This window comes from Sciurus vulgaris (assembly GCF_902686455.1).
Source record: "Sciurus vulgaris genome assembly, chromosome: 2".
NCBI classification, from domain to species: Eukaryota; Metazoa; Chordata; class Mammalia; order Rodentia; family Sciuridae; genus Sciurus; species Sciurus vulgaris.
The window spans coordinates 36,650,358-36,676,737 of NC_136462.1; the positions used below are offsets into that span (position 1 = coordinate 36,650,358).

Here is a 26,380-nt window from a genome sequence, read left to right on the forward strand (position 1 = left end):
TTTGAATTAATTTTTGTACATAGTGTGAAGTATATGTTTAACTTAACTTCTTCTGGATGTGGAAATGCAGTTGTCCCAGAGCCATTTATTGAAGAGACTTTTCTATCCCCAAAGCCATTGCCATAGCTATGACTTGGCACTCCTGTTAAAAATCAGTTGTCTTACATTCAAAGGTATATTTCTGAATCTTCACTTTTATTCCATTGGTCTACAGGTATTCTTTTTATTTTCTTTTTTTGTTTGAGACATAAAAATTATATATATTTATGGGATACCATGTGGTATTTCAATACAGATATACACTGTGTAATAGAGGTCATTCTTTGTGCCAGTATCATAAAATTTTGAATACTGTAAGCTTTGTAATTAAGCTTTCCAAATATTGTACTTTTTCAAGATTGTTTTGACTATTTGGGACCCCTTGCAATTTCATACTAAATTCAGGTTCAGCTTTTTCCATTTCTGTAAAAAATGGTTTCTGAAATTTTGATAGGAATTATATTGAGTCTGTAGATCACTTTGGGTAGTATTGAGATTTTAACAATAGAATGTCTTTTACTTCATGAAAAGGATGCCTTTCCATTTGTTTATATTTGTTCAGGTCTTCCTTAATTTCTTTCAGCAATTCCTAGGGTTTTTATTCCTCAGATGCTATTTTAATAATTGTTTAGTAGCTTTTTTGATTGTTTATTGCTGATATTTAGAAACAAATGATTTCTACGTCTTGATCTTGGGCACTGCAACTTTGCTGAACTCATGTATTGGCTCTAGTAAATTCATTTTGGATTTGCTATATATAACATTATGTCATGTATGAATAATTAGAGTTTTGATTTTTCCTTTCCAATTTATTTTTCTTCCCTAACTACTTAGAACTTCCATTATAATGTTAATATTTATGAGTTCCAAATAATGAAAAAACTGATGTATATATAATTTTTAAATGTGATATAAACTATAATTGGAGGGATAGTGAGTAGTGAGTGAATCTTTTTTTTTTATTTTAAAACTATTTTTATTGTAGATGGACAAAATACCTTTATTTTAATTCTTTTTTAAAAAATTTATTTGTATTGTAAACAAATAAGATACATGTTGTTTCTCTGTACATGAAGTAGAGGCATACCATTTGTATAATCATACATTTACCTAGGGTAATAGTTTTTGATTCATTCTGTTAATTTTTTTTCCTTCCCCCCACCCCTCCCACCCCTCTTTTCCCTCTATACTGTCCCTCCTTCCTCCATTCTTGCCCCCTCCCACCCCTCATTATGTGTCATCATCCGCTTATCAGCGAGATCATTCGTCCTTTGGTTTTTTTGAGATTGGCTTATCACACTTAGCATGATGTTCTCCAATTTCATCCATTTGCCTGCAAATGCCATCATTTTATTATTCTTTATAGCTGAGTAATATTCCATTGTGTGTGTGTGTATATATATATATATATATATATATGTATATATATATCACAGTTTCTTTATCCATTTATCAATTGATGGGCATCTAGGTTGATTCCACCATCTGGCTATTGTGAATTGAGCAGCTATGAACATTGTTGTGACTGTATCTCTGTAGTATGCTGATTTCTTAAGAATTAATATTATCCAGCAAAATGGGAAGGTAAGGAAGCAAAATAATGCCCCTCTCCTCCCCCAAGAAACCTAGCACCTGATCCCAAGAACCTATAAATATATAAAATCACATGGCAAAGTGACATTAATATTACACATGTAATTGAGATGACCTTAAAGCAGGGAGTTTATTCTGAGTTATCCCTGTAAGCCCACTTTACTAACAAGGGTTCTTAAAAGTGGAACAGGAAGCCAGATGAGAGAACCAGAGAGATGGCAACGTGAGGACTAGGCCTATCTGATATTACCAGATTTGAAGACAGAGGAAGGGGCTACAAGTCCAAGGAAGGAGGTTGCCACTAGAAGCTGTAAAGGGCAAGAAAACAGATTCTCTTGTACAGCTCCAGAAGGGAATGCAGACCTGATCACACCTTGATTTTAGCTTAGTGAAATCTTTTTTTTATTTCTGTCAACAGTTTTCCTTATGTATGTAATAAACAACAAAAAGGTTTTCTGCCAAAATGTTTGTCACATTTAAAGTATAAAATCAAACACACAGCTTCATATTTACGAACCATATACACATACCTATACAGCCATTCCTGTACTAGACAAACCCATCTACACAATCTAATCTGTTCATCAACACTACTGAGTAAAAAGCATGTGTATCTCCAGAAAAGCAAAGTTGGTTTTCAATAATCTGTCAAAATGGATCATTTTCCAATTCAGGGTAGAAATAGATATTTCCTAGAAATAGAATTACCAAGCATAAATCCAATTTGTAAGATTTCTTAAAACATGTTCTATAGGAATAATTAGTAGATGTGCCTAGAGTCACCTCTGGGCATATTAACACTACACAAACTTGAGCTGTGGGAAGACATCTAAGTATAATTAACAGACATGTCTGTCAGTCATCTTTGGGCATATCAATACTAAACAAACTGGAGCTGCAGGAAGATATTTTATAAAGTAAACTGCATTCTAGGCGAGTTGGTTGTTTGGTTTTAAGTACAAAGGAGGGACTTTATATTTTTTGTGGAGTTGAAATGATGGATCACTTGGGGGCTACCTATAGCTGTTAAAAATTAAAGTCATTAAAGGAGGTAACTGATTTTCAACACTGGATAGGTTATTCCAACAAAAAGCAACAGTGCAGTACTTCAGGACAGGTGGAAGTTTCATCTTGCCAAACATAATATGTGTGCTGTCACTGAATACAAGAATGTCCTGTTAGTGGTGGGGACAAGCAGCAATGGTGCCTTCATTCTAGGATGGTTCACCTTACATGGGGCCTCAGACAGGTGTACCCATTCCAGGCACAGGACTTCATCACTTCATAACTGGGAGCAGGCACAGATGGGAAGTGGCACACATGAATGGCCTCGCAGCAGCAACAGAAAACATACTCAATGTCACATTTCCATAGGAAAGGTCATATGTACACTATACTTCAGCCTCAAAACGTGGACCCAAACACACCCTCTTCAACAGGCGATCCCACACCCTCAAATCCCAGTTAGCAGAGCAAAACCCCCTCCTTGGCTGCCAGGCACTGGCGTTGGACTTGGACTTGCTGCAGCTCCTTGTGATCTGGGTGCCAGAGTTTCATGATGATTCTCTCAATGTTGAAGGCGTACACAGCATGTACGGGGATGACTTCCCTGTGTACCTGCAAAGCCTCAAGGAGGTCATACATGTGTAATGGAGGCAAAGGCACAAGCAGAGTGTCCCCAGGGCAGGCCAGCAGGAGTCAGGTGGACAGCTGGATTCTGACCCACACACGGAGCGGATGCGGCCGGAGGTCCTTCAATCAAGCTGTTGTAGGCTACCAGGCTGATCTAGAGGTACAGATGTGGGGTCATGTTGCTGCGAAGGCATACCGGTGCGTTTTCCTTCTGGACATCACTGATGTCACTATGTCTTTGATGTGGCTCTCCATTGCGTAGACCATGGCTGAAATGGCGTATGCAGCCACATTGTCCAGCCCATACTCATAGGCCTTCATGATCATTCTCTCCTCCAGCTGGCCGCATGTGGGAAGCATCGTCATGTGGGAGCACAGTTTCATCATCATCCTGGGATCCTTTGCCATAAACTGATGCACTCCGGATAGGGGGTTCTGGGGCTGGAATCTAGTCAAACTTCAAACAGAGGAGAGCTTTTTCTTGCCCTTGGGCTTTCCAAGCTTGGCTGTAGAACCCCCACCCTGTCCAGGGCAAAGATCCAGCACCCTCCAGTTTGGAAACCAAAATCTGACAGCAAGTGAGGATGGCCAGGAGAAAATCATTGTAAGCATGCACAATATCCTGTGTGAGAAGTCTATGCACCTCAAGGTCAAACTCCTCCTTGCTGAACTTCTGCTTGAACCACAACTTTAAGTTAGCCCAGCATCTGTTCTATCCAACAGAAGACAGGGACAAGAGAACGACTTCACTGTTTAAAGGCCCCATGCTGACTTCTACCAGATAGAGATTCAACTGTATTAGAAGTAAGTGAAGCTTTCTAGAACCAAGATGAGGCTCTCCCAGGATAGCTTAGTGAAATCTTGTACAGGATTTCCAAACTATAGAATTGTTAGAAAAAAAAAATTTATTTTAAGCTATTAAATTTGTGATAATTTGTTATGGCAGACATAGAAATTAAACAAGTTAGCAAATAATGTATAAAATTGATGCAGTAAAAGACACTTTCTGGAATATGAATATAATACCAGAAGAAGTAGCTGAAACACAATCGTTGCTTTGGGGAAGCAGCACGGTAAAAAAAGAACTGTTTTCGTGTGGTCATGAGTTATTATAGTACCTTTTGATTTTTTTTTCAATTATCAGAGCATATGTATTACTTCTATGAAAGATAAAAACTAAGTTTAAGCAAGGAAAATGACATAAAATAAGGAGGTTGTTTAAGTGGAAGAAAAATCTGATCATCTACTTGTCTAATTTTTGCCAAGAGTGAGAGTGGAGGGTTTAGCTAGGCTAAACTACAGTAGATCTTTTCCCTGCTTTTTATTTTTATCATAATTAGCACTTATCTTTCAAAGTTTCCTGTTCTATATTATATGTATATTATATGTATGTTTATTATATGGCATATACATATATATTATAACACATAGGTGTTTACTGATATATGAGAAAATATAAGACAAAAAACATTTCATTTTATTTATATTTTATCCTGGATGGCATTTATTTGCAAATCTTTTTCTTTACCAGGGGGGAAAAACATTTAAAAAAATATGATAGGGAATGATACTGTATATTCCCAGAACACTGACAAATTTCTTAAAAGTTCTTTCTATCACTTAGACAAGAATCATGTACCTAATTTACACCTTCCATGTTTTTGAAACTCACTCACTACTTATCAGTAACATTAAGCTTTCTTTCAATTAATCCTTTTCTAACCACCTGCTTACAATATGAAGTAATCTAGTACAATATTGGCTTTTCTATTTTTATTATCCAGAAAAGGGGTGAGGAGAACTGAAGGGGAGAAAATGTTTAAATGTTTTAGAATGTTGTTTTTGTCTCTATCACCTAAGAATAGAAAAGATAAAGACAAAGGAAGAAATATTTCTGAAGGAGGGTATGAACAAATAAAAATACAAAGAGAGAAATCAGAAATACATATGTAGAAGACAGAAGGCAGTGAAATGAAGGAAAGTCTTGAAGCTTAGTGGAAAATAAGTACATGTAAATAAGAAGGAAAAATTATAGGAACATATTTTGAAGTTCTGAATGAGACAAAAATAATTTTTCAAAAGAGTAGGATGCAAATGACTTAATTAGTGAAATATTAAGGCAAAGACATGAGAAGGTAATATTCTAAACAGCAGGTGATAAGGGAGTATATAAGGCTAGTAGAAACTAACAAATGGAAAAATATATATATCCCATAATTTACTTCATTTTTATACAAAAAATAATTGTGGGTAGATTTCATAATTAAAGGGAGACCCTTAAAGGTAAATAAAACAGTTCAAAAATAGAAAAACAAGAAAAAAGCAAACCTAGTATCGGTAGAATGAAATAACTAGATTAGAGCACAACAGAGTGAAATAGAGATTAAAATACAAAATATCAATAAAACATAGTTCTTAAAAAAATAGTTACACCTTTAGCTAGCCTAAGAAGGAGAGACATAAGACTCAAATAAATAAAATCAGAAATGAAAAGGGAGACATTACAATTGAAACGACAGAAACACAAAGGATCATTAGAGATTATTATGAACAACTAAATGTCAATAAACTTGGTAATTTAACAAGAGGACAAATGCTTATACACATATACCTCACCAAGACTGAATAATGAAGACTAGAAAACCCAAACAGAACAATAACAAGATTGAATCACTAATAAAATACTTTCCATTGAAGGAAAGCACCAATGGGTTCACTGATGAATTCAATCATTTAAAGAATTAACACCAATTCCTTAAATCATTCCAAAAGATGGAAAAGAAGAAATTCTTCGACATGCACTGTATTGGCCATGATACCAAAATCAGACAAGGATACAATTTAAAAACATTGAAACTATAGGTCAATATCTTTAATGGATATAGATAACAAAAACCTCAAAGAAATTCTAGTCATCTGAATCCAATAGGCATTAAATAGATTCTACACCATGACCAAGTGGGATTCATCTAGGAACACAGGAATGATTCAATACATGCAAATCAATAAATGTGTTATAGCAACAAAATGAAGTTCGGAAACCATAAGATCATCTTAGTATATGCAGAAAAAGCATTCAATAAAATTATATAACCCTTCATGATAAAATCACAGAACAAATTAGGCATAGAAGAAACATACCTTGACATAATAAAGATCTTTTGAAAAATTATTTTTCAGGCTGGGGATATAGCTCAGTTGGTAGAGTACTTCCTTGCAAGCATAAGGCCCTGGGTTCAATCCCCAGCACCGCAAAAAAAAAAAAAAAAAAAAAAAAAAAAAAAAAATTTCATGTTTCCTGCATGCTAAGAATTGCTCTACCACTGAGCCATATCCCAAGCCCCAATGAAAACCATTTATAATAAGCCAGCAACATTATACTGACTCTGAGGGAAAGCTGAAAGCTTTCTCTTTAAGATCTGGAATGAAACAAGGATGTCCAGGTTAACCACTTTTACTCAATATAGGCTCAAAGTTCTAGCCAGAGCAATCAGGCAAGAAAAAGAAATAAAGGGCACCCAAATTAGAACACAAGTCAAATTGTCACTGTTTGCAAATGACATTATCTTATACATAGACAACCCGAAGACCCCACCCAAAACTATTAAAACTAATGAATTAATTCAGCAAAGATGTCGGATGCAAGATCAACATACAAAAAACTGTAGCCTTGCTATATGCCAATAGCAATTTTCTGAATTAGAAATAAAGAAAACAGTTCTATTTACAATAGCAAATAAACAAACATAAAAATAAAATACCTAGGGTTAATGTAGCCAAACAGGTGAACAATATCCACAATTAAAATTATAAAACACTGAAGAAATAAATTGAAGAGGTTACAAAAAACTTGAAAGACATCTGTCTTCATGAATTAGAAGAATCAGTACTGTTACTGTACTACCCCAAAAGATCTACAGATTCAATGTAATCCCTACCAAAAATATTTATGTTATTCTTCATAGAATTAGACAAAAGAAAACTAAAATTGATGTAGAACCACACAAAACACAGAATAGCCAGAGCCAACTTGAGCAAAAAGAACAAAGCAGGAGGCAAACATTACTGGAAATCAAAATGTACTACAAAGCTTTAGTAATAAGGACCGTATGACACTGGCATAATAATTGACAGATAAAGGAATAGAATGAAGAGACCAGATGTAAGTCCACATATCCACAGCAATCTCATTTACAAGTGAAGTGATGAGAACACCTACTGCAGAAAGGAAAGTTTTTTCAGTGAGTGGTGCTTGAAAAATTGGATATCCAAAGGCAGAAGAATGAAAATTATAAAAATCAACTCAAAATGGTTTAAAGACTTCAATTTAAGACTGAAAACAAGAAACTGTAGAAGAAAATATAGGGGAATTGTTTAAGGATATTGGAATAGGCAAGAAAGAAATTTTTCTTTCTTTTCTTTTCTTTTCTTTTTTTTTTTTTTTTTTTTGGACAAGACCCCAAAGCACAGAAAACAAAAACAAAAACAGGCAAATGATTTCATGTCAAAATAATAACTTCTGCACTGCAAAGCAAACAAACAACAGAGTGAAGAAATAACGTATGGAATAGGAGAAAATATTTGCAAACTCTAATATCAACAAGGGTTTGATATCCAGAATATATAAGGAAATCAAAAAACTCAATTGGAAAAAAAATAAAAATTACCTGATTAAAAGACAAGCAGTAGCCCTAAATAGACATCTCTGAAAAGAAAATATAGAAATAGGATTTAGGTACATAAAAAGCAATAAATGTCTCTTATTTTCAGAGAAATGAAAATCAAAATCACAAAGAAATATCATTTCACCCCAGTAAGAATGCTTATTATCAAAAAGATGGAACATAATGTGTTGATGAAGACGTGGAAAAAAAGAATACATGTACATTACTGATGGGAATGTAGATTAGAACAATCTTTGTGGCAGACAGCATGGAGCTTCTTCAAAAAACTAAAAAGAAAATTATCCTATGATTCAGCATTCTCATTGCTGGGTAAATATCCAAAGGAAATAAAGTTAGTCAAGAAACACCTACACTCTCATGTCCCATGCAGCAATATTCACAATAGCCAAGAAATGAAGCCAGTGCCTTCAACCAATGAATGGATAAATAAAATGTGGTACATTTGAAATGGAATATTACTCAGTCATAAAAAATAAAATCCTGCCACCTCTGACAACATGGATGTAACGAGAAGATTCTTGAAATAAGCAAAGTACAAAAAGACAAGTATTACACAATCTCACTCATATGTAGAATCTAAAAAAGTTGATCTCAACAGAAGTCAAGAATAGAATGGGGCTGAGCCTGTCTCCCCCACACAGACCAAGGTCAGACGCCATAGCTGAGCCTGCTCTCCTGCACCCCCATCCCCCCATCCCCCAATTGCCCCACCGCCAAGGGTCACTGTTGCTGAGTCTGCCCCTCCACCCCAAGGGTGTATGCTGCACTGAGCACCCCAGCCCACTCCCATACCAAGGATAGAGGTCGGTAGCTGAGCCTGCCCACCTGCCCCCCTTCTGCTGAGGGACACTGCGCCTACCTCCATGCTGACTCCGCACACCCTCCCTGGGGCTCCCCAGCTTCTTAGGAGGCTGGTGCAGGCATTTTGAATTATTCCTGAGGGCGTGGTCATCATCACTGGAAGGGCGGCTCCCTTTCTGAGACATCTACAGGAGACTGGAGGCCCTTTGACAGGTACCTCAATTTACTCACTTACATCCTAAACCCTTCATCATCCTCTTGTTCACAACTAAAAATACTGTAAATAGTAATCAAACTGATCCTGTTCATTACAATAATGTTAGTCTTTATAGGGGTTATTTTGTTCAGGGCTGCATTTTCTCTGTATTGGGTGCTACTGGTATTGAGCTACCCTTCAAAGAGAGGTAGTGGAAAACTGCAGGGTCATAAAAAGCCTGCAAGCGGGAAACTTCAGTATCTATAATGTTCACTGCTAGAGGGGAATATATAGAAACAATATGAAAAAACGGGAAGAAAGTGTCCCTAACAAACCAAGAGGCTATTGTGATAGAACCCAATAAGAGCATGGCAGTTGAAATGACAGAAAAAGACTTTACAATCTGCAAACTTAAAATGATTCGTGGAGCAAAAGATTACAGAGCAAATGCAGGCAATGCATGACAATTCCAGTAAACAGTTAAAAGAGCAAATGCAGGAAGCAAAAGAATACTTCAATAAAGAGAGATTCTGAAAAAAAAAAAAAAAACAGAAATGCTTGAAATGAAAGTATTAAAATTAAAAACTCAATAGAAAGCATCACCAACAGAATAGATCTCATAGAAGACAGAATCTCAGACAATGAAGACAAAATATTTAATCTTGAAAATAAAGTTGATCAAACTGAGAAGATGTTAAGAAGTCATGACTGGAACCTCCAAGAATTATGGGATATCATGAAAAGATGGAATTTAAGAATTTTGGGGATTGAGAAAGGCACAGAGATACAAACCAAAGGCATGAACAACCTGTTCAAAGAAATAACATCAGAAAATTTCCCAAAACTGAAGAATGAAATGGAAAATCACGTACAAGAGGCTTATAGGACTCCAAATACACAAAATTACAATAGACACACACCAAGGCACATTATAAAGAAAATACCTCACATACAATATAAAGATAAGATTTTAAAGGCTGTGAGAGAAAAGCATCAGATCACATATAAGGGGAAACCAATACTGATATCAGCAGATTTTTTAGCCCAGACTCTAAAAGTAAGAAGGGCCTGGAACAATATATTTCAAGCTCTGAAAGAACACAGATGCCAAACAAGAATCCTATACCCAGCAAAGCTAACCTTCAGATTTGACAATGGAATAAAATCTTTCCATGATAAACAAAAGTTAAAAGAATTTACAAATAGAAAGCCTTCCCTAGAGAACATTCTCAGCAAAATATTTCATGAGGAGGAAGTGAAAAGCAACAATACAACTCAGCAAAGGGAGGAATTACCCTAAAAGGAAAAGCCAATGAAAGGAGAAACCAAGTCAAGTTAAAAACCAAAAATAAGCCAAAATGACCAGGAATACAAATCATATCACAATAAGAACCTTGAATGTCAATGGCATAAACTCAATAATCAAAAGCCATAGGCTGGCAGATTGGATTAAAAAGAAGGACCCAAAAATAGGCTGCCTTCAAGAGACTCATCTCATAGAAAAACACATACACAGACTAAAGGTGAAAGGATGGGGAAAAACATCCCATGCACATGGACCCAGTGAAAAAGCAGGGGTCTCCATCCTCATATCAGATAAATTGGACTTCAAACCTAAGTTAGTCAGGTGGGATAAGGAAGGACATTTCATACTGCTTAAGGGAAGCATAAAACAGCAAGATATAACAATTTTAAATATTTATGCCCCAAACAATGGAGCATCTATGTACAACAAACAAACCCTTCTCAGTTTTAAGAATCAAATAGACCAAAACACATTAATAGTGGGGGACTTTAACACACCGCTCTCACCACTGGATACATCCTACAAACAAAAACTGAACAAAAAAACTATAGAACTAAGTAATACAATCAATGATATAGACTTAATGTATATTTACAGAGTATTTCATACATCATCGAGCGAATATACTTTCTTTTCAGCAGCTCATGGATTCTTCTCCAAAATGGACCATATGCTATGCCACAAAGAAGTGATTTGTAAATACAAAAAAAAAAAAAAAAAAAAGAGAGATCCTACCCTGTATCCTATCAGACCATAATGGAATGCAATTAGAAATAAATGATCAAATAACAAACAAAAACTACTCATACATCTGGAGACTAAATAATATGCTACTGAATGATGCAATGATAACAGAAGACATCAGGGAAGAAATAAAAAAATTCTTAGAGGTAAATGAGAACAATGACACAACATATCAAAATCTCTGGGACACTATGAGAGCAGTACTAAGAGGAAAGTTCATTGCACTGAGCTCATACATTAAAAAAATAAAAAGTCAACAACTAAATGACCTAACATTACATCTCAAAGCCCTAGAAAAAAAAGAACAGATCAACACCAAAAATAGTAGAAGACAGGAAATAATTAAAATCAGAGCTGAAATCAATGAATTGAAATAAGAGAATTCGAAAAAATGACAAAACAAAAAGTTGGTTCTTTGAAAAAGTAAATAAAATTGATAAACCCCTACCACATTAATGAAGAGAAGGAGAGAGAAGACTCAAATAACTAGAATTAGTAATGAAAAAGGAAAAATCACGACAGACACCACTGAAATACGTAACATAATTAGAAGCTACTTTGAAAATCTATACTCTAACAAAATAGAAAATATCGATGACATTGACAAATTTTTAGAGACATATGAATCAGGAACACGTACACAATCTAAACAGATCAGTTTCAAGCAGTGAAATACAAGAAGCCATCAAAAGCCTACCAACCAAGAAAAGCCCAGGACCAGACGGATTCTCAGTCGAATTCTACAAGACCTTTAAAGAAGAACTGATACCAATACTCCTCAAAGTATTCCAGGAAATAGAAAAGGAGGGAACCCTTCCAAATTCATTCTATGAAGCTAGTATCACTCTAATAACAAAAGCAGACAAAGACACATCAAGGAAAGAAAACTTTAGACCAATATCCCTGAAGAACATAGATGCAAAAATCCTTAACAAAATACTGGCAAATTACATACAAAAATATATTAAAAAGATAGTGCATCATAATCAAATGGGGTTTATCCCAGGGATGCAAGGTTGGTTCAACATCCAGAAATCAATAAATGTAATTAATCACAGCAATACACTTAAAGTTAAGAATCACATGATTATTTCAATAGATGCTGAGAAAGTATTTGATAAAATACAGCACCCTTTCATGCTTAAAACACTAGAATAAATAGGAATAGTAGGAATATACCTCAACATTGTAAAGGCTACCTATGATAAGCCCACAGCCAACGTCATTCTTAATGGAGAAAAACTGAAAGCATTCCCTATAAAAACTGGAACAAGACAGGGATGCCCTCTTTCACCACTTGTATTCAACATCATCCGTGAAACACTTTCCAGAGCAATTAGACAGACCAAAGAAATTAAAGGGATACAAAGAGGAAAAGAAGAACTCAAGTTGTCACTATTTGCTGATAACATGATCCTAAATTTAGAAGGTCAAAAAACTCCACTAAAAAACTTCTAGAAGTAATAAATGAATTCAGCAAAGTAACAGGATATAAAATCAATATGCATAAGTCTAATGCATTTCTATTCATAAGTGATGAATCCTCTGAAAGAGAAATTAGGAAAACCACTCCATTCACGATAGCCTCAAAAAAAAAAAAAAAAAAAAACTTGGGAATTAGTCTAACAAAAGAGGTGAAAGGCCTCTACAATGAAAACTACAGAACATTAAAGAAATTGAATAAAACCTTCGAAGATGGAAAGATCTCCCATGTTCTTGGATAGGCAGAATTAACATTGTCAAATGGCCATTCTACCAAAGGCACTATACAGATTCAATGCAATTCCAATTAAAATCCCAATGACATTCCTCCTAGAAATAGAGAAAGCAATCATGAACTTCATCTGGAAGAACAAGAGACCTCGAATAGCCAAAACAATCCTGAGAAGAAAAAGTGAAACAGGAGGTATCACAATACCAGATCTTAAACTATACTACAGAGCAATAGTAACAAAAATAGCTTGGTATTGGCACCAAAATAGACCAGTGGTCCAGAATAGAAGACACAGAGACAAAACCACATAAATACGGTCACCTCATACTAGACAAAGGAGCCAAAAACATACAATGGAGAAAAGATAGCCTGTTCAACAAATGGTGCTAGCAACATACAATGGAGAAAAGATAGCCTGTTCAACAAATGGTGCTAGCAAAACTGGAAACCCATATGCAGTAAAACGAAATTAAAACTCTATCTCTAACCCTGCACAAAACTCAGCTCAAAATGGATTAAGGACATAGGAATTAGACTAGAGACCCTGACCTAATAGAAGACAATGTAGGCCCGAATCTTCATCACATTATCTTAGGAACAGACTTCCTCAACAAGACTCCCAAAGCATAAGAAATCGAAATAAGAATCAATAAATGGGATGGATTCAAACTAAAAAGATTTTTCTCAGCAAAACAATCAATAATGTGAAAAGAGAGCCTACAGATTGGGAGAAAATCTTTTCCACATGCACTTCAGACAGAGCACTAATCTCCAAAATTTATAAAGAACTTACAAAACTTTATACCAAAACTACAAAGAACCCAATCAATAAATGGGCCAAGGAAATGGACAGACATTTTACAGAAGATGACATACAGGCAAGTAATAAATATATGAAGAAATGTTCAACATCTCTAGTAATTAGAGGAATGCAAATTAAAAACTCTGAAGATTTCATCTTACTCCAATTAGAATGGCTATTATCAAGTACACAGACAATACTAGATGTTGGCATGGATGTGGGGAAAAAGGCACACTTTTACATTGCTGGTGGAGTTGCGAATTGGTGCAGCCACTCTGGAAAGCAGTGTGGAGAATCCTCAAAAAACTTGGAATGAACCCACCTTTTGACCCAGTTATCTCACTCCTCCGTATATACCCAAAGGACTTAAAATCAGCATACTACAGTAACACAGCCAAGTCAATGTTTATAGCATCTCAGTTCACAATAGCTAGATTGTAGAACCAACCTAGATGCCCTTCAAAAATGAATCGATAAACAAGCTGTGGTATATATACACAATGGAATGCTATTCAGTCATAAAGAATAATAATAATATGGCATTTGCAAATAAATGGATGGAATTGGAGAATATCATGCTAAGTGAAATAAGACAATCCCAAAAAACCAAAGGCTGAATGTTTTCCCTGTTAAGTGGAGAATGATATATAATGGGGGTGGGGGGTGGGAAGGGAGAGAAGAATGGGGGAACTTTAGAGTATGTAGCAGGAAATGAGAGGGGGGGTATAAAAATGGTGGAATGAGACAGATATCATTACCCTATGTACATGTATGATTACACGAATGGTATGAATCTACATCATGTACAACCATGGAAATGAAATGATGTACCCCTTTGTGTACAATGAATCAAAATGCAGTCTGTAAAAAATTAAAAGATTAAAAAAAAGAAAGAAAGAAAAAAGAGTAGAATGGTGGCTACTAGTGGCCAAGGACTCTGGGATTGGGGAAGGATTAGGTATAGTTTGATAAATGCGTAAGAAGTTACAGTTATCATTAAGAAGTTTTGGCATTCTGCTATTGTACAGTAAGGTGAATACAGATAACAATTGTATACTGAACATTTCAAAAAGCTAAAAGAAATGATTTCAAAAATTTTCAGCATAAAGAGTATGATAAATATTTGAAGAAATAGATTTAACATCATTTAAAATTACACAATGTATACATATACTAAAATATTATATGGTATACTATACTACTAATATGTATAATTTTTGTACCTTTGTGTATCAGCTAAAAGTAAATTTAAAAGATAGCCAGATATATAAAATTTTAATTAACAGGTAGGACTGAATAAAACAGTAGCTCTCTTAAAAACAAAAATGTACATACATTAAACAGTTTTTTTTTTTTTTTTTAAATTATCAAGTGAACCAGAACAGATCTGGAAAAACATATCAAATTGGAGTATCCAAGTAAAATAAATAATGATTACAGTTTTCTTTCATGTAGAAAAATTAACTTGTTACAAGGAATCATTTTTCATTTTAATTACTTGTTGGAATACATAATAATTTCACATGTTAAAAATAAATTCTAAAGTTAGGAAAATATAGTGAAAAATCTTCCTTCCTTACCTACCATACCAGTTTTCTGTGTATCCCTTTGTGCATATAAAGGTAATTGCAGATGGCCTGGTGGCACACACCTGTAATCTCAGTACCTCAGAAGGCTGAAGCAGGAGGATTATGAGTTCAAAGCCAGCCTCAGCAAAGTGAGGTGCTAAGGAACTCAGTGAGACCCTGTCTCTAAATAAAAAAATATATATACAAAACAGGGCTGGGGGTGTGGCTCAGTGATAGGGTGCCCCTGAGTTCAATCCCTGGTACCCTCCCCAAAAGTTATTACATATATATCTCCCATATAGAAAAAATAAATATTTTCCTTTTTTATACAAGTATATACACGACTGTGTATATTTAGCTGTTAGTAATTAAGGTAAGGTTTATATATGTTTTCAAAAAAGAAGATCTTCTATAGTGAATATCTGTGGTTCTTATGGATTCTATTAGTTTTAGTTCAAATAAAACACTGATTTTTTTCAGATGTCCATGGCTTTCCCACCTCCACTTCACATATATCCACTCTTGATTAACATGTCATGTTCTATTTGGTTTCCATTTCCTTTCACATTGTGTATTACTGCTAAATGCATTGATTTTAAAGAAAAAATAATGAGCTGACCTCTGTTATTTGTAGGGCCATGCAAGAAAATAACTAATTTAGGTAATTAAAAGACCACTGTGTGTTATTTCATTAATTGCCAGGGATTTCTATTCTTGCCTAAATGAATTAATTTACAAATATGGCTGCTGTTTTCTTTTATGTGACTCAGATTAAATAAAGACAACCTAGATTCATGAAATTGCAATACTTATTACAAAAATCATTACTTGTCAAATAATAAAAAGTGTTCATTAATTTATTAGATTTTAATGAAAACCAAAGACACCTTAATTTTGTAACCATTCTTTCATTAATAAAGAACTGGGTATATTAAACAAAGTTAAAGCTATAATCCAAGAGATATTAAAAACAAATTATTCAAGTTCAGGATCTATCACTTAAAAATCTATGTGACCTTGGAACAAATAATTTTCTCTATCTACACATCATAAAAATGGAAACAATGCCATCATTTACCTTGCAGTAATACTGTGAAGAACAAATAATAAAAATGTGTGTAAATTTTAAATAAGCAATAAATTACCAAGTTGTCAAAATTGGCATATACACATGCAACGAATATTCATTCACATTTATTACATGCATCCTAAATCTACAAGTCCTCCATAATAAGCACTTTTAAAGTTAATTTGTAAGTCAAACATTCAAATTCATGAATATATTCAACAAATACTTTTTGAGCAACTGCCAAAAAATATACTGTGATTGGACAGAATAACATAGGCGATCCTTGTCCTCAAATAACTTATAATGACAAAAAGGAGACATTATGCAGACAAATGAACAAGTATTAATTATAACTGTGATAAGTTAGCAGGGAGAAATGCTTGAAGGTAAGGACCTGAGGTAAGCTCTGGCATAGATTACCTGTACTTCTCTTATACATTCAACAGCCCAAACATATTTTAGTACCATGCTAACAAGCTCCCTTCTTACTTATTCCTTTCATCTTATCAATTTTAGAGATAAAACAGTAAACAGCATTTAAATCAGAACCCTTCCAATTCTAACTTACACTAGAAATATAAGGAAGAAAGCATGCTGCTTGAATTTATATCATAACATCACCTGAATAGTTTAAAAAATTTTTATAGTTAAAAAAATATGTGATGAGGGCCGGACATGTAGCTCAGTAATAGCTTGCCTGCCATGCGTCACGGCCTAGGTGTGATCCCCAGTCCCCAAAAAAGAATTGACTAATTGTAGTTACACACAAATGTAAGGTTTTACAGAATCATCATAACACAGAAGGAGATCCGAAAATATCACTGGAAAATAATAGTCATATAACTCTATGCTGTCTACTCCTCAAGGGCAAAGAACATATGGAAATTTTGCCAATTAAAAGGGTGTACTTTAAGCAACTTCATGATAAATGTCTATTATTGATGAGTCACTAATGCTCATTTTTATAAGACTTCAAGCACTGAGATACATTTGAAAAAAATAAATCCCAGAGCCAGATTAGTGATAAAAATTTACAGTAACAGAAAGCTTAATTTAAAAGTTATGATTTATACACTTGACATGTTTATATTAAGCAAATATAGTCAATAAAACCAAGCTGACACATTTAATTCCTATTGGGAAACCCCACCAAATCTTTAAAAGTATTTGTTTGCATAAATTCCATGTTCTACCTCTATAATTTCATATTCTTAGTGAAGACAATAACCAAGAGCATTGTTTTGCATAGATCAGAAACAAAAATCACTAATTAACTTGTAAAGTATGAAGACTGCAAATCAACAATTATATTCCTTTATTTAAGGTCTACTGACAAATGTTATCACTTGAGTAGAAGTTTTCATCGTACTGCACTATAGGTGAGAATGCTGATTAATAGGGCCAAAAATTTACTGTTAATGTTATTTCCACAGAAGAGTAGGAAAAATAAACACAAAACCACCCATTTAGGCTTTATAATTGATTCTTAGTAAAATTCATATTCCCACAGGTGCACCTGGGCTATCATGAAAACATTTTTAGAGTCCTGAAAGGTTAAAATACTATTATACATTTACTCTTTTTAAATGGAGGAAATAAATTAGTGTAATTTAATATTTCTGTAGGTACAATATCACTGAGTATAGCACAACAAAAGTACTATAAAAAATAAAATTCAGTTCTTTAATAATTTCATTGGCTACTAGTAGAAAATATATAGATATTATTTATATTATGTATTCTTTATTATTTACTTTATTTAGAAAGCCCTGATAAGATTTAAGATGGTATTTTAAAAGGTCTATTTCACAACTTCTTAAACAGCTGCATAAATTATACAAATATTTACTGCAGAGAGAAGTACATTGAAGTGTGGAAAAACTGGTTATACATTACAGTCTTATTGACACTCCATTCTGTGACGGATCAATTTGAGAAATTCTATAGTGAAAGCATAAACTATATACTATTGTAAATATATTTAAATATATTAAATATAGAGTTCTCATGATGCAGTCAATCCTACATTCAATAATATACAAGTTAGGAAAGTCAAACATCAGGGGGTTTCCTAAAAAATTATAGAAGAAACATTATCCAATCATTAGATAATCTTAAAGGTTTCAATTTTGCTTTTATTAGTTAAGTTACGGTATGAAACAGATTGCACATGCAAACTCACTAACAGTAGTTAGGGAAACCACAAAGGGATAGGATTGTATTCACAGAGCCAGAAACAACAGTGAGCTGTTAAATAAGACTAAAGCGGAAGAAGACAAAATGAAAGCAGTAATTGGAACACAGAAGGAGTAGGAGTAGCTATATAAAGAAGGGCTTTGTGTGTGCGTGTGCGTGTGTGTGTGTGAGCTATGTTCAAACTTTAATTATTGAAGAAATATTGAGTTATATGCATTACACTACCAACCAGGTAGGAGAGTTAAGCTAAACTAATGGAAACAAATATAAAAGGAGTTCATGTCCCTAAAATTTTTAAATAAAGAAATTTTTGACAGAAACTCTGGCAACATCACAAGGAGTGTGCTGGGAGAATAAATGTTTTATTTTAAATCTAAGTCATGAATCTTGGATCTCAGCTGCCAATTGCCATCAAAATCCACTCCAATTTCCAACAGGAGGAAATAAGATTCAGGTTAATTATAGAAACCGAAGTTGTAATTTATTCATTTTATACATATACACGAATGTTTCCCTGAATTTTTTTCAAGTCATTCACTCTTCTCCCTGTCATACGAACCAATAAGTACAGACGTGTGAGACTAAACTAAAAAAATTATTATAAATCAACAGAAAAAACAGGACGGCAAGCTGTCACAAATATATAAATTATAAATAGAAGGAAAAACAAACTAAATATAAAGGATGTTTCTCTGATCATGTGATTTAGAATCAAGAAAGTTCATTTACCACTTATATATAGCTATTAATACGCTACATTATGACAGTAAAGTGTTTAAAAGCACAAATTAATTTTTTTTCTTTTGTTGTATTGGAGATTGAACCCAGGGGTGCTCCACCACTGATCTACATCAGTAGTTCTATTTATTTTACTTTATTTTGAGACAGGGTCTTCCTACTTTTCCCAGGTTGGGAACAAAGATTTATTTTGGGATGATAGGAATGTTCAAACTTGGACTATAGTGATGGTTGCCCAAATCTAAAATTAAAAAAAAAAAAAAACATTGAATTGTGCAATTAAAAAGGGTCAATTTTATGGTACTTATGTTTGAAATTAAACTGTAGACATGAATGTGCAAATCTGTAAATATATTAAAATTACTGAATTGCACACTTAAAATGGATTAATTTTATGGTATATAAAGTATATTTCAATAAAATTTTAAAATTTTATTTTGTTTCTCTTTCTGTGTGATTTGAACACCTCGATGTACCGGTGTCCCATGCTTTCCCTGTCTTTTTGCAGGGCCATTTTTACATCATCTTCTGATTCAAGTTCAACAAAAGCCTCATCACTCTGCCTGTTTTCTCTAGTGTAAATGAAATGGACACCTGCAACCCCATCGTGCAGTCGGAAAGTTTTGCACGACCAGGGCAGGCCATGGAGCTTGACCACAAAAACTTCACCTCCCTCAGGGTCCAGCATCATGGACACTTGACAGGGCAGATGTCAGACAAGCTTGGGCACAGATTTATGGGGCTCAGGGAACAATGGATGCCTTCAGTGGAAGACACTCAAAGTAGGAACAAATTGTCCACTGCGGAAGATATGGCTGATTTCTACTTTCATCAAGCAAGCGTGGCTCCAGTCCAGAGAACCCCAAATTCCACCTGACGCTTAAAAGCGTAGAAGGGTCCAGGCAAAGTTCAGGTGCATCTTTTTTGTTCCTCAGGAAGACACGGCGCAGTCCTGCTTCCAAGACGAAGCCAGAAAGACTCAAGGACCAGTACGGGGCAGAGCCTCCATGGCAGACGTCTGCTGCTGCCGAGACCGCGAGGGCACCATTGTGTCATTGTCTCCTCTCTTTCACCATGGTTCCTGCTTCACTTCAAGGATACCTTACTTAGATAGTAAGTCTCCTTCCTCTAATGTATTAATCCCATCTCTTTCTAGTTCAATATTCATTTTGTTATTGAAAAAATCGTTCTAACATTGTAGTCATTTGTAATTGTCAGTGACCCACTGACTATACAATAAAATCTAAAGCCATCTTGCATGATGTCAAAATTTTCCTGATCCAGTCTTTATCAGCTAACCTATCTTTCTGGCACAAGGTTCACAAACGCAGTGCCAGACTTCTTTTTAATTCTCAAAATGTTATGATGCTCACTTGCAAATACACTGGGAGGCCATATTGAATGTTAAAAGTCCATACTTTGGGAGCCAGATAAAGGTCTAAATCTTATCTGCAACATTTACTAACTTTATGACCATGGGAAAGTTACTTGCCTTCTGAGAATAACTTAATTTTTATATTGCAATTTAACGAGATGTACTCCTTAAAGATCTCTTAAATATAAACATATATGTATATAAAACATTTCTCATTTGTAGCAAATGCTGAATAAATGGTAATTATACTAATGATGATAATCAAAATGCCTAGTGTCACTATTACTGATATCATAACCTAGAATACTCAAGTTTTCAATCCTGAAAACTTTCCATTCCTCTTTGAAGAGTCTTGTCAAATGTTACCTTCTGTAGCACAATCTTCTCTGCCTATAGAAATTCTCAGATTTTTACTCTTTCATTCATTGTCTCATTGCACTTTGTGCATTCCTCTATTTTGTTTGCACAGTGGATTATGATTTTGTATGTATTAATTATCAATGAAGACATAAACATAAGAACATTGACAAAGCTGTGAATTCTTTGATTTCTTATATGCAGTTGTCACAGAGTATGGCATAAATCAGATACTGAATATATGGACACAACTTCACATGACTATTGCCATCTTGAGTCACAGGCAGCATAATTGCCCCTGAGTAATCCTCACTGCTTCTTCCTGCATAGCTTCCCAGTAAACCATAATTAGATAAAAATCATTCCAGTCACAATGGATGGACCCTGGCTCCAGGGTTATGCCTGACTCTTCAATATTAAGATAAAACAGATAAGGTTCTGAAATCACTTTTGTCCAAATCTATAAATGCACCCCTTTTCCAGACCCAAATTGCCGATATCCAACTGGTCTTATTGACAGCTAAGATCATGTTTCTGTCGGCAAGTCCCCCAATAAATTGCACTCTTTGTACAAAGGCACTCATTTAACAGAGGTGCAGTTCACATTTTTTTACCACAAACAGTCATAAGAAAGACATTCTCTCTTACACTATAGTGTATATATACATGTACTTTAAATGCATTCAATGAAACAGCAATTAACCTTTATTATGATGACATTTTTCTACACTAACCCAAAATGCTGGTAGCTACTATGTAATTTCAAGATCCACTAAAAGTCACAGTGCATAATTCATGAAACCCTGCATTAAAACATGTTCAGTTTTGAATATCTAAGATGAAGGTCAAGAAAAGGATTGGCCTTTAACTTTGTGTACAGAATTATATAATATAGGAAGAAAAATGTGATCTCCAAGAATCAATAGGTCTTTTGATCTGAGTTGATTTTCTTCCAGGAATGGGGATATTTAGATATGGTATCCCATTGTGAAATCCAGTTGAGACTTCTCTGAGTTTGGCTTATTTCACTTAACATGATGATCCCCAGTTCTAACCATTTTCCTGCAGATAACATGATTGCATTCTTCATGTGTATATACACCACATTTTTTTTTAACCAATTACTCATTGAGAGTCACATAGACTGATTCCATCAATTGGCAGTTGTAAATTGTGTTTTGATAAACTTCAGTATGCTGTTATCTCTGTAGTAAGCTCTCACTCCTTTGGGTATCTCGCAAGGACTGGCATAGCTGTATCATATGGTACTTCTATCTTTAGTTTGTTGAGGAATCTTCATATTGATTTCCATAGTGGCTGCACTAATTTACATCCTCACCAAAAGTACATAAGGGCTTATTTATTGTTTTTTATACTGTTGATAACCATTGTGACTGGTGTGAGAAGGAATCTCAATGCAGTCTTCGATTTGCATTTCCCTGATAGTCAAAGATGTTGAACATTTTTTGCCTATCGTCAATGGCTATTTGTACTTCTTTTGAGAAGGATCTGTTTAGTAAATTTGCCCATTCATTGATTGGGTCATTCTTATTATATTTAGTTGTTTATTGAGTTCTTTATATATTCTAGATATTACTCCACTATTGGAAAAGTAGCAGGCAAATCTCTTCATTCCCTTGTCTTCTTTGCTGTGCAGAACATTTTAATTTGTTATACACCCATTGGTGTAGTTTTGCTATTATTTCCTAAGCTATTGAACCCTATTCAGGAAGTTGTTTCCTATATTTTAGAAGTGTTTTCTACCAGCAGTTCAAAGTGTCAGGTGTTATATTTAGGATCTTTGATCTATTGTGAGATGAAGTCTTTTTTTTTTTTTTTAATTGGGGGAGGGAGGATGAGACATAGGGATTTAGTTTCAAATCTACAACATATAGATACCTATTTTTCCTAGCACCATTTGTTAAAGAGGCTGTGTTTTTCCTAAAGTATGTTTTTGGCATTTTTGTCAAGAATCAGATGACCATAGCTATGTGGGTTTCTCTCTATGTCCTGTATTTTGTTTCATTGTCAAGGTATCTCTTTTAATGCTAGTATCATGTTGCTTTTGTTACTATGACTCTGAAGTATATTTTGGAATCAGGTCTTATGATACCTTCAGCATTGCTCTTTTTGCTCAGAATAACTTTGTCTATTCTGTGTTTTTTGTGGTTCCTTCTCAATTTGAGGACTGCTTTTTCTAGTTCTGTGAAGTAAGTCATTGGTATTTTGATAGGGATTGCACTGAATCTGTCAGCACTTTTTAGAGTATGACCATTTTAACAATAAGAAGTCTGGTCCATAAATGTGGGAGCTCTTTCCATTTTCTAGTGTCTTCCTCAATTTTTTCTTCAGTGTTCTGTAATTTGCATTGTAGAGGCATTTCACCATTTCACCTTGTTGGTTAGATTTATTCCTTAATTTCTAGTTTTTCTTTTTAAGTTACTGTGAATGGAATTGTTTTCTTGACTACCTCCCCACCTGTAGTAATCATTATTTGTGTATAGAACGCTACTAATTTTTGTATGTTGATTTTGTATCCAACTACTTGGTTGAATTTATCATACCCAAAAGTCGTCTGGTGAAGTCCTTAGGATGTTCAAAGTATAAAATCATATTATCTGCAAATATGGATAATATAACTTGTTTCCTATTTGTATCCCATTTATTTCCTTCTCTTGCCTAACTGCTTTGGCTAAGATTTCAGGTACTAAATTGAATAGGAGTGGTGAGAGTGGACATCCTGTCTTTTTTTTGTTAACTTTTCAAGTACCATCCTACTGTATTACTCCCAGATTAGCTACATTCACACTCTCTTTCTGTTGTCCAGCTGTTTTCATGACAATTTTGTCCCCTATGCCTGTCCCTTTTTCCCTTTTATTACTCTTCCCCTCTCCTGAGTGCTGGTACTGCTTACCACAGGCTCAGTGGGGCTGATGCACTCTTTCTTGCATTCGGTTACAACAACCAGAATTTCCGGATCTCTGCAAATCTATGTCCAATACAGAACTTTAGTGCATTCCCTCAGTTATCCACCTTTCTGAGTAGATGTTATCTAGCTGTTTCGATTCTGAGCTGTGGTGAAGTTGCAAACTGCAGTTTGTTTGTGATTTTGGCTCCTCCCTAAAATGTTAGATCTTTAAAGACTAATAAAATAGATAAATCTCTGGAGAGTTTAGTTGTGCACAAATTTTTTAAAAAAATTAAAAACTAAGAAATCATATGATAAATACTATTAGTAATGAAAATGGGAGATATCCATTTGCCCAGGTTTTAAGTTTAATAAAATAAACTTTTAGAACTGACTTACAAAGAAACAAGAGTATGCTTAGCCATAAACATCATTAACAATTTATTCAATAGTTACAAGTCTTCCCAAAGCATTAGAACCAATTTTCAGAATAAATCATTTTGACACACATTGAAATTGTATAAAGACTTTAAAAAGAATGAAATTCTATCATTTGTGAAAATATGGATGAATCTATAAGCCCATAAATAAGCCAGGTACAGAAAGACAAATACTGTAAGTTCTCACTTCCATCTAAAAACTAAAAGAATCAAACTGATAGAGGGGAGAGCAGAATGGTAGCAGGGGGTTTAGGAGGATAAGGAAAGGGGTGATACTGGTTAAAGGGTACAAAGTTTCAGTCAGGGAGGAGGAATAAGATATAGTGATATATTGCACAGCACAGTAACTATATTAATAATGATGTATTACATATTTCAAAATTGCTAAAATAGATTTTAAGCATTTTAAGCACAAGAAAAAGAGATGAGTACATGCATGAGGTAATGGATATATCAAAACATTCTATTCATCCCATAAATATATACAACTATTTTATTTGAAAATTAAAAATAAAACAAAAACCTAACTATGTATTGAATGCATAAATAATATATATAGCTAACTAGGAGATTTCATAAAGAGAATGGAAATGTGTACATAGATGAAAACAATCAAGAAAAGAACACTTCTAAAATTTGAAAGAGAAATTATTAGGCGCATATGCCTTGTCACATGCTGAGCAGGATGAATTAAAAAAAAAAAAAAGCCATGTGTAGACATACTATCAGACAAAATCTATAAATTTTAGACCAGAATAAAAAAGACTACCTCAAAAGGAATAAAAAATAAGAAACACAGCAATATTAGATTACAGAAGACAATGGAGAAATGTTTAACGTTCTCAGGGAAATTGATTTTGAATCTGCAATTCTATATCTAATAAATATATCAATAAGACCTGGGGAAATATAATAAAATATTTTTAAGGATATAGGAACTCACACATTCTAGCAACTACCATGTATTTAGTAAGTATTACCAGGTAGTTATATTCCACAAAAACTAAAAATCAAGTTAAGAATCAACAAACTCAGGAGTATAATGAAAACATAGTCCATGATAACGACTATGTAGTAGGCCATGAAAGTAATGAGCTTCTGGGCTACAGTCAGAATACTCTGGAAAGAAAAAAATCCAAAGATGAAAACATGCAACAGATGTAATAAATGAGAAGTATAGAAATTTAATGATAGGGTAATAGCATGTGCTATGAGGGAAAAAAAAGTCAATTGGAAACCTCTGAAAAAACAAGCTTATAATAAAAAAGAGCCATGATCCAAATATAAAGCAAATCCAAATGAATTGTTATTTTGAACTCATGGGATGTAGGAAGACAGAATGCATCTCATACTGACAATCTTCTTTGAGTAGCAGAAGGTTGAGTGACATAAAACTACAATTTCTTCTCTCTTAGGTTATAGTTATGCAGTGAAAAATATGTACAAGTTTTGCATATTTAAATACAATGCAGATTATAGGGAGAGAAGTGAAAAGAGAATTCTAAACTTTATAAGAAATGGATGCATGCTATATGAAGTAAAAGGGCTAATCCACCAAAGTGATGAGTCATCGTAATTCCAGGGATGGAGAGAAAAAATTGGATAACATGAGTAAATTCCTCACCTTTTATAGATATTCCATAAACACTTAAAAGATTTAGAAATAAAGAACTGGACTATTGTTTTTTAATTATGAAAGTAAATATCAGAATGACTAAAATTATATGTGAATGTAGTGGGGAGCTGGATGTGGGAAAGAAAGTATCTTCCTTTTAATTTAATATTTTTTTCCTTTGTATTAATTATTCTACTACCTTTATTTAAAAATGAGAAAAAAAATTAGGGTTTCTTAGCAATGCTTGAATGGAGGAATTATGGGAATTTTATTAATCTGTCATTTTGTAGTTGTCTCAGCAGAAATGTAAATTTGTAGGTGACAACTAGTGTGTCCAAACAAGCACTTATCAAACTCTACACACATAAATCCTGATGGGGGTAGATCTGAAATTAAGCATTACTTACAAGAGCTAAGGTAATACCAATACCACTGAACCAAGGACAAACAACAGAAATCAAGTCTACTTTCTGTAGGTTCTAAGAATTTTAAAATTTAAGATTTCAGCATGAAATTAAGACACAGACAATCCTTTTCCTTAAAAGTACATTTCCATTGAAAAGACATGAAAACATAAAGAGTATAAATGGTAAATTTTTTAA

General features: G+C 34.1%; 1 protein-coding gene and 1 pseudogene across 2 annotated transcripts in view; both read right to left on the reverse strand.

Annotated features, from left to right (window-relative positions):
- The window catches only part of GPHN (gephyrin), a 709,158-nt gene that overhangs the window by 399,789 nt on the left and 282,989 nt on the right, over positions 1–26,380 (reverse strand).
- On the reverse strand, positions 1,454–8,814 carry LOC306653616 (transcriptional adapter 1-like; annotated as a pseudogene). The gene is made up of 2 exons: positions 8,809–8,814; positions 1,454–3,976 (listed from the first exon to the last, which is right to left on the reverse strand). The product of its transcript is annotated as a transcriptional adapter 1-like (transcript).